General features: G+C 41.3%; 1 non-coding gene across 1 annotated transcript; it reads right to left on the reverse strand.

The window, feature by feature from the left end:
• Positions 1-9,846: 9,846 nt before the first annotated feature.
• Trnas-cga (transfer RNA serine (anticodon CGA)) lies at positions 9,847-9,920 on the reverse strand. Its single transcript has one exon. It is a non-coding gene; the product is annotated as a tRNA-Ser (tRNA).
• Between the last annotated feature and the right edge of the window lie 282 nt (positions 9,921-10,202).

Below are 10,202 nucleotides of genomic sequence, written 5' to 3' on the forward strand. Positions count from 1 at the left end.
TTGTGAAACTCAAATGGCTCTGAGCAATGTGGGACTTAACATCTGAGTTCATCAGTCCCCTAGAAATATTTAAACCGAACTAACCTAAGGACATCACACACATCCATGCCCGAGGCAGGATTCGAACCTGCGACCGTAGCAGCAGCGCGGTTCCGAACTGAAGCGCCTAGAACCGCTCGGTCACAACGTCCGGCATAAAATTTAGTGACACGATTTGTCTAAGTAAGAAGTAAAGTAAAGAAAAATTTGACCTGCTTTAGAATAATGGTGTGAATCGTCTACAATAAATCGTAAAGAATGAAACATGATTTTGAGCACCATTCATAGGTACGTTAAATTGTTATCAAATCAGTTATTTCTGACTTTTACACAAAACATTTCATCTTTCTTTTTTGAAGTACTTTTCTTTTAAAAGCTGCCTGTACTTAATACATGAATTAAGCAAGAAGGGCACACTTACCGTAAAAGGTAAGCTTATCGTAAATAGTTATTTACGTGGTTACCAGCGAGGCTAAATATTGTTGTCCACTAGTCTTACTTCTCATAATGATTTTATCAACAATTTATCCTGGCAGTGATTGGAATTACTACTGCAAAAAGCTGCATTTTTGTTTCCACAGTGTATTTGTCCAAAGTACGCTGCTAGCCATTAAAATTGCAACACCAAGGTGAGAAGTAAATTACGAAATTTTACTTTTTTATTACTATGTTCCGACAAGATACCGATTCTAACTTCAGTAATAACAAGCTTCGACTACGCATTCAACGTTTTGTGTGAGAGTCAGATTTACTTAATAGACAAAAATGGTTGCAAGCAGCATGTACTATCATGCTCAAAAGTATCCGAACGAAGTGAATTGCATTTCGCTTGATTTATCTGCAACACACGTAACGCAAGTCAACCGCTCTCTTTTCGGTACAGACGTTCGGCTATACAAAATGATTGCTGCAAGAGACCACAACAGATAACTGATCTGTACGACTTTCAAGTCAAATGAAAATTAATAGCACGATACTGCAAATATCAGAAGCCACGTTGTTTGAGACGTCACAGCTATTACGCTTGTAAGCACCAATCCATCATAATACGAGGGTTGGAACGCTAATAGTGGTAAATATTTATTTACAACTTACGCAAAGCAGATACATGTTTCAAAGTTTTCCTGTCCTCGAGAGTAGTTCCCATCATTGTGTATAACCCCTTGCCAGCAATGTGAAAGTCGTAGGAAACACTTAGCAGCGTCAGATGTGTTGATACATCGAGTGGAGCGGTTTAGTGCCTGACGAATCTGTGTAATAGTTCTGAAACGAATGTCGTCTAGAGGTTCCTTCAACTCAGGGAACAAGCCCCATCGATCGACCAAATCAGTCGCAAGTTGGTTCCACACGAGACCGGGCATTGTCCTACAAAATGATGGGCGGATCCTGCAGAAAGTGTCACCGCTTCTTTCTCTAAGCTGTTCATTTTTGGAACGCAGCCTGCAATCCACCACAGTCCCAGGACTTAAGTCCTTGTGATTTCAACTTGATTCCTAAGATGAAGGAAGCACTTGTTGGTTTTCGTTTCTGAACTGTTACAGAGATTCGGGAAATAGACCGCTCCTCTCGAACTATCAACACTAATTGCTCTGCTAAAGCTATCCTACGAGTTTCACATCACTGACAACTGGTTATACACAATTATGGTGACTACTCTGAAGGACAGTAAATCTTTGAAACATTTATCTATTTTGTTTAAGTTGTAAATAAACATTGGCAATTATTAAAGTTCCAACCCTCGTACATGACATATCGAAAAGCAATTTTCACCTTGAAATTACATGACAGAAAGTTTTGTAGTGGACTGGGATCCGGCTCTCTAACCCTTCAACTATGGCCCTTGTTAACTAGCCACCAAAGATCTTAAATATGGTTTCACTCACTAGTAACAAAGTCTGCGCATATTCAAACTCTAAATGTCGTGACATAGAGTTTCTTGTCGGAAAATATTCGAAGTCAGCACCTAATGAGATTGTTAACTAACTATAATCAAATGTTAAAAAGTCGTAATCATTTACCGATAGTGAGATGACAAACTGAAACGACGAGACAAAAAAGTTGCCTTACCTGGATTCGAACCCAGCACCTATTGATGTTGACATCTAGTCACTAATAGACGTTAAAAATTGGTTTATTTCATCAATAGCAAGATGCGCACATGTCTCAACTGGAAATAACGTGAAGAAAAGTTCTGTATATGACTGGGAATCGAAAACAGTGCCCATCGTAATTGCTGAAAAAGCACCGAGAGACGTTAAAAATCACAATAATTTGTCACCGGTAGTTTAGTGTGCGCATGCTGCGACTTGAAACGACAGGATAGAATCTTTTATACCCGCAAGGATTCTAACTCAGACACGGAATCACGGGGAAACAATGAAACGGTGGAAATAAATCGTCTGAAACGGGTCACGCCCAGCGAAAGGGGAGATTTGAGAGCGAGTCTAGGCCAGCATCAGTATTTTCAAAATATCATGTTCCAATACATGAAAAACAAGTGCCCTGTAACCTTACATGGCTACTGGCCCATTAATAAAAGAACTCTTGCGTAAGAAATATTATTGGCGAAAGAGTTTCCTCCTCTATCTTGCCCCAATCTACACCGACTCATCTCCAGTACGTAGCGAAGGGACGTAGTGTTTAATGTGATATGGGAACCACGGTGCAAAGATACACTGATCAACATGAGTTCCCAGAGGTGAATAGGGACTGTTTGCAGAATGTGGACGTTAAGCATCGTTCCAGCAGACCACCAATCTACAGAGAGCATTCAGTCATGGGTGTATCATCTACTACTACTACTATTCCGCCCGAACAACATATGAAGGTCCAACGGTACCGACCGGCCGCCGTGTCACCCTCAACCGCAGGCGCCACTGGATGCGAATATGGAGGGCATGCAGACAGCACACCGCTCTTCCGGCTGTATGTCAGTTCACGAGACCGCAGTCGTTTCATCACTGGAAGAGAGTTCTAGTTCGAAACATTCATTTCCTTGTTCCCTCACATCAATATTCACTGTTTGCCTGGGTATCCAGTGCGTTCTTTGGACTTGATTTTATAATCTCTCCAATAAAATCACATAGCAGATAGCTGCACGCACGAGTTGTCAATAAGATAGAATGCGGAAATCTCTGCAAGTACTGTTGCTTACAGTTTGCGATTCTGTGCCAATGTACATAGTTAAGGTTTTTTTCATAGACAAGACGCACTGTAAAGGCAAAAATCAGATATCGAACACGCTCTAGTCTTTACGTTTCTAAACAGCATGTGTCTCATATAATTAATTAATGACATTTCCTCATGCATCACATTATGTGAAAAGTATTCAGGTATGTAATCCACCAGGGTAAAATATACCTACAAAAAAGATGAAACAAAAAGAAATAAAACCGACACGTGCGACTAGGTCTGGCGGTTTGAGGATTCCGTCAACACTTAATCTTTAATTATAGATAATAATAATAATGATGATGATGATGATGATGATGATGATGATGATGATGATGATGATTTCGTGTGGCTCAATTCCCTGGTGCAATCCTGCCTATTGGACGGCTGTCCGATATACCCAAATGGGAACAGGGGACCTATAATTTAACGTGGTATCCGAACCAGAAGTTGTTTTTGGCGACTGTTAACGATGTTGAGAGATCAAGAGAAGGTTAAAGGAAAGACTGAAAGAGTCCAAGACTTGATCCTGCAACCTGCTTTGATTCTGCAACCTGTCAGGTTGACCGCAAGACGAACTAGGCCGATGTGTCTATAGATATTCATCTATCGGATTTCATGACTAAGTTTATGAGGAGTAATACACGTGTCATATCGGACGCTTCTTTTGACTGCATAGACTTAGAAATCTTAACGATTGTAGACATTAGTACTGTATTTGACATAAATTTCAACTCGATACCTCTACGTTCCTGGAAAAAGAGTTCTTAACACACACAATCAAGCGAACTGGAAAAAAAGATACAATTTAAGGAAATAACAGAAAATATTTGAGTGCACTGTATTAAACTCGAGAATGGATAACAAGAGCTGGAACTAACAAAAGAAATAGAGCATAGGCAAATGTGAGTCCTCAAAACGTAACGTTACGCATTTAGCGGCAGAAAGATGATGTTCTATGTTAAGAATTGCATTCCAGGGGTGTGTCCATCGCAGTTGTGACCTATTGTCAAAAACGGAGGCTCCACGCCGTCGCAACATGCGAAAAGCGATTAAGGAAACTGAAACTATTATTGTTACTGTGCGAGAACGTCCACCTACACTCTGTTCATTTCACAAAGGCAACTGTCCAGGAGTTTAGCTGAACGGTTATCTTTCGCGCTCGTTATCGAACAACCATCAAGAACATTTTTTTGTGGACTAAAATGCACTTTACACTTAGATTATCGACTTCTTTATCGCCAAACCAGTAGCTCTCTACAGGCGTGGAATCCAAAAACAACCTGACCATCGTCGGACAATTTCAGTTAATAGGTGGAGTAAATATATTGTTGATAATTAATTTCGGTGTGTTAAAATTTTCTGTTTTTAATCCATTAACCACCAAAAAACCCAATAAAAATGTGCTCTGTTCTAATACAAGTGAATCACAGCTTACCAAAATACTCTTAAGATAAAGTTAAATTAATATAACGAATAATATCTGTAACAAGAGACTGCCCAAAACATAACGCATTAGCAAGATATTACGCACTTTTGACTCCCTTATGGTCTGTGTCTCTTTTTTTATCATCAGTCTTCCAATTGGCGTGATGCCATTCGCCACGAATTCCTCTCCTATGCCAACCTCTTCGTGTAAGAGTAGCACTTGCAAGCTACATCCTCAATTGTTTGGTGGATGTATTCCAATCTCTGTCTTCGTCTATAGTTTTTGCCCTTACGGTTCCCTCTAGAACCACGGAAGTCATTCGCTGGTGTCTTAGATGATGTTCTGTCATCCTGTCCCTTCTCCTTGTCAGTGTTTACCAAATATTCCTTTCCTCGCCAATTCTGCGGAGAACCACCTCATTCCTTACCTTATCAAGCACATAATTTTCAACAGTGTTTTGTATCACCGCATCTTAAATGCTTCGATCCTCTTCTGTTCCGGTTTTTCCACAGTCCATGTTTCACCACCATACAATACTGTGTTTCAAACGGACATTCTTGAAAATTTCATCCTCAAATTAAGGCCTATGTATAATAGTAGTAGAAATTCTCTTGGCCAGGAATGTACTTTTTCCCATTGCACGTCTGCTTCTGATGTTCTCGTTACTCAGTGTGGCAAAGTTTATTTCGCTACCTAGATAGAGAAATTCCTGGACTTCATCTCCTTCGTGACCCTCAATCCTTATGTTAAGTACCTCGCTGTTCTCATTTCTGCTACTTCTCATCACTTTGGGCTTTCTTCGAATAACTCTTAATCCATATTCTGTGCTCATTAGACTGTTCGTTTCATTCTGCAGATACTATAATTTTTCTTCACTTTCAGTGAGGACAGCAATGTCATCATCGAACTGAATAATTTATATACTTTTACCTTTAACTTTAATTCCACTCTTGAACCTTTCTTTATTTTCCATCATTGGTTCTTCGATGTATAGATTGAACAAGAGGGGCGAAAGATTACATCCCTGTCTTACACCCTTTATAATGCAAACACTTCGTTTTTGATTTTTCACTCTTATTCTTACCTCTTAGCTCTCGTACATATTGTATATTACCCGTCTCTCCCTATAGCTTACCCTATTTTCCTCGAAATTTCGAACGCTCTTACCTGATCTACAAATCCTTTGAAAATGTCTTAATTTTTATGTAGTCTTGCTTCCATTATCAAACACAACGTCGGAATTGTACTTCCTTCTTCCATTGATCAACTGAAGTATTTCTTGTGTCACACATGGTTTCTTGGCTGTTACCTTATTTGTACTTATTTACCTTTCATAAACCCAGAATGTCTGTCATCTAACACAACCTCACTTTTATTTTCCATTCTTCTCTGTATTATTCTTGTCATAAACTTCGACGCATGAGCTGTTAAGCTGATTGTGCGCGCTATTGCAGCATTCGGAGCTGTGTGGATGATATTTTTTCTTAAGTCGAATGGTATATCTCCGGACTCATATATTTTACAGGTCAACGTGAATAGTCATTTTGTTGGAAACGGTTTTAGAAATTCTGATGGAATGTTATCTATCCCTTTTGCCATATTTGATCTTAAGTTTTCCAAAGGTGTTTTAAATTCTGATTCTAATACTGAATGCCCTATATCTTACAAATCTACGCCTGTTTCTTCTTCTGTTACATCAGACAAAAATTTCTCTCTCATAGGGGCCTCCAGTGACTATTCTCACCTATTCTCTCTTCTGTATTTGACAATGAGATTCCCAGTGCAATCTTAATGTTACCATCCCTGCTTTTAATTTCACCGAAGGTTATGACTTTTCTGCATGGGGTGCCAGCTCTTCCCCCATGATTTGTTTTTCGATTTCTTAACATTTTTCCTGCAGCCAGTTCGTCTTAGCTTTCCTGCACTTCCTATTTATTTCATTCCTCACCGACTTGGATTTCTGCATTCCTGAATTTCCGTGATCGTTATTGTACTTCCTTCTTCCATTGATCAACTGAAGTATTTCTTCTGTCACACATGGTTTCTTGGCTGTTACCTTATTTGTACTTATTTTTTTCTTTCCAACTTCTGTGACTGCCGTTTTTAGAGATGTACAATCCTCTCTAACTTCTTCCTGCTGAGCTATTCTTTATTTCAGTATCTATAGTCATCGATAACTACAAGCGTATTTCTTTATTCATTATACTTTCGTATCCCACTTCTTTGGGTATTGATTCTTTAGCCAACTCTTCATCACTATTAAGTTGTGATCTGTGTCTATTTCTGCTCCTAGGTACGCCTTACAATCCAGTATCTGATTTCGGAATCTCTGTCTGACGATGATGCATTCTGACGTCTTCCCGTATCTACAGGCCTTTTCTAAGTATACATCTGCCTCTTGTGCCTCTTGAACATAGTATTCGCTGTTACTTGCTGAAATTTATTACAGAACGCAGATAATCTCTCTCCTTTCTCATTCCTTGCACCAAGCCCATCTTCTCCCGTAACCCTTTCTTCTAGTCCTTCCCCTACAACCATATTCCAGTCCGCTTTGACTATTAGATTTTCATCTACCTTTACTTGCTGAACTCCTCGTTCAATATCGTCATATACTTTCTCTGTCTCTTCATCTTCAGATTATGACGTCGGCCTGTGTACCTAACTACCAATGTCGGTGTTGGTTTGCTGTCGATTCTGATGAGTACAGCCCTATCACATAACTCATCACAATAGCATGCTCTCTGCCATAACTTCCTATTCATAACGAATCCTACTCCCGTTATGTCACTTCTGCTGCTGTTGATGCTACCCTACACTCATCCGACCGGAAATCCTTGTCTTCTTTCCGTTTCACTTCACTGACCCCCACTTGATCTAGATTGAGCCTTTGAATTTTCTTTTTCAGACCTCCTAGCCTTCTTAAAACGTTCAAGCCCTGACATTCCACACATCCTTTCGTTGGTTATTTGAATTTTTTCTTATTGTCACATCCCCGTTGGTTGTCTCCTCCAGGAGATCTGAATGGTGGACTATTCTGGAACCGTTTATCGATGGAGAGATCATCATGACAATTTTTCAATTACAGGCCACATGTTTTGTGGATTGACACTATGCGGCTTCAATGCAGCGGTTTCCCTGGCCATCTGCATCCCCATGCCGTTGATAATAGTTGATTCTTCCGCCTTTAGGGGCAGTTTCCCACCCCATGGGTAAGAGAGTTCCGTGAACCTCTGTCCACTCCTCCGCCCTCTAAGACAAGCTATTGGCAGAATTAGCGGGACTTCCTATACCGCAAATCCCCGGCCACCAATTCTGACTTTTATTCAAAATTTATGCGGTTTGGAGTTCTAAACCGGGACTGCGTTATGATTACTAATCAAAGACGCTACACCTTTTTTTATTGCCTCCGAAATGTAATATGCATGAATGAACATGACTAGTGTTGTAAAAAATATAAATAAAAAAACCGTGAGTGGGGCTCGGTCCAGCGATTCACCGGTTAAGGACCTTTTTCGTTCTTTTCATGTGAGATTATAAAGCAAATAAAAATTTCTAAAATGTGAAAATTAAACGGTGTTCTTTATATAATAAAATACTTCTGGAAAACATAAACAAAAGGATTTTCTCACAATCACTTTATTTTATATGAATAATAAACATAAACTGCTTCTTTCAGTACAAAACAATAACGGACCACGTCCTTCTTCCTGAGTGCGTTTCTCGCCGAGCCTGTTGTGCCTCACATTGGAACCATGTACGTATGAGGGTGGATTCTCTCCATTGTCCCGGTCCCCCCTTGTTCAGAATAATCGTAGTAATTTGGGTAATATGTTAAATATCTAGGATATTGCATAATCAACAAGCATAGAGGCCAAATGTCCAGCACATTCTTACTGCCCTCTCGGAAAAGGTAAAGTACAGTCAGAAACCGAATACATGCCACTTCGATGGTCGTCGTTCAGGGGAAATGTCATAACTGAGAGAATCAGTATCCACGATTCTATTGCCCATTGCTTGTGGCCCCACCTGAAAGAGGAAGGCGATCATTCGTTTAACCAAATACCGCACTGCCGCCGAAGGCCCGCATATCGGGCGATGTTCATTTGTGCCTAAAACATTGCACTGCGGACGCACTGGCACATCTGTCATGTGAATTCTATTAACCTGGAACGTGTTAGCTGTTTTCCGTTTACAACCTGACAACACAGTGCACACTTTCCCGTATCAAAGTCCACGTGATGCACCGCACGCCATACCACCGACAATACCGCTGTTGGTTCTCCTCTCTACTGCTTTATTCGGCCGACCTCGAGTCAAGATGTGGTTTATATCACGTGGCGCTACTGTCCTCGTAGTCATTACATCTGACATAACTCTGTTCCACGAAGAAGATTCGTATGTGGGCAAGCGATGGCGAGATGTGAGTCACTGCTACCGATGATGTTAGTTCTTCTATCAAGGTGCCCGTCAGACTTGTCTGGTGTCTCGTAAACATTTTGATCACCGTGCTTACGTAAATCGCCAGTGGTCCGTCGCGGCCGTCGACTAGCATTAGGCCTCCATGACTACTAGGGAGGGTGAGTACTTCATAGTCGACCTCACAAAGTAGCCCTGTGCTCACAAAATATCCTAATGCCGCCAGGATTTGGCGCGCCAACACCACTGAAAATGGAACTTGGGCTAGGTGGAGGGATGTGACAAGCTCTATAAGTGTTGGAAAAGGTGACTCGTTGTTTCATGTCTAGTACCCTTAACATGTGACTTCGAACACTTGCACGAATAGTTTGCAGAATATATATGTAGCTGAGTGGCGCCGTGCGTCTTACGTCTGTAGTGAAGGTAATTCCCAAGCATTTCACCTTGTCTACCGGTCGCGATGGTGCCACACTTCCCGTTAGGAGTCCTCTCCCGCTGTTCGTCGCTCCCAACTTTGCCATGTTCTTGCGACTCCCCGTAGCCAGACCATTCAGATTAATCCAGTGCAAATCCGTTCTTGCTTCGTCGCCCTACCTTGCTAAAACACTAGGTCGTCCGCGTTTGTTCTTCATATAAACTTGTGGTGCCTTATCGTCTTTCCTTGGAGCCGGTTCGGGAGTCTGCAGTGCAGCGGCTCGAGAGCGACGGCATAAAGTATCACCGAAAGAATGAGATTTTCACTCTAGCGGAGTGTGCGCTGATATGAAACTTCCTGGCAGATTAAAACTGTGTGCACCGACCGAGACTCGAACTCGGGACCTTTGCCTTTCGCGGGCAAGTGCTCTACCATCTGAGCTACCGAAGCACGACTCACGCCCGGTCTCACAGCTTTACTTCTGCCAGTATCTCGTCTCCCACCTTCCAAACGAGATACTGGCAGAAGTAAAGCTGTGAGACCGGGCGTGAGTCGTGCTTCGGTAGCTCAGATGGTTTTGCCGGCATGGTACCTCAGCGTGTTCGGTCAGAAGGTTAGCTGCCTTCTGTAATAAAAAAACTGAGTTAATGGATCAATGACGAACTGAAACGGGTGTCTTGTGACGTCCGCCCCGAGCAGATACAACGAACGAAAACGAACAAAATGAGATTA

Source organism: Schistocerca cancellata, chromosome 3 (assembly GCF_023864275.1).
Source record: "Schistocerca cancellata isolate TAMUIC-IGC-003103 chromosome 3, iqSchCanc2.1, whole genome shotgun sequence".
Classification (NCBI taxonomy): Eukaryota; Metazoa; Arthropoda; class Insecta; order Orthoptera; family Acrididae; genus Schistocerca; species Schistocerca cancellata.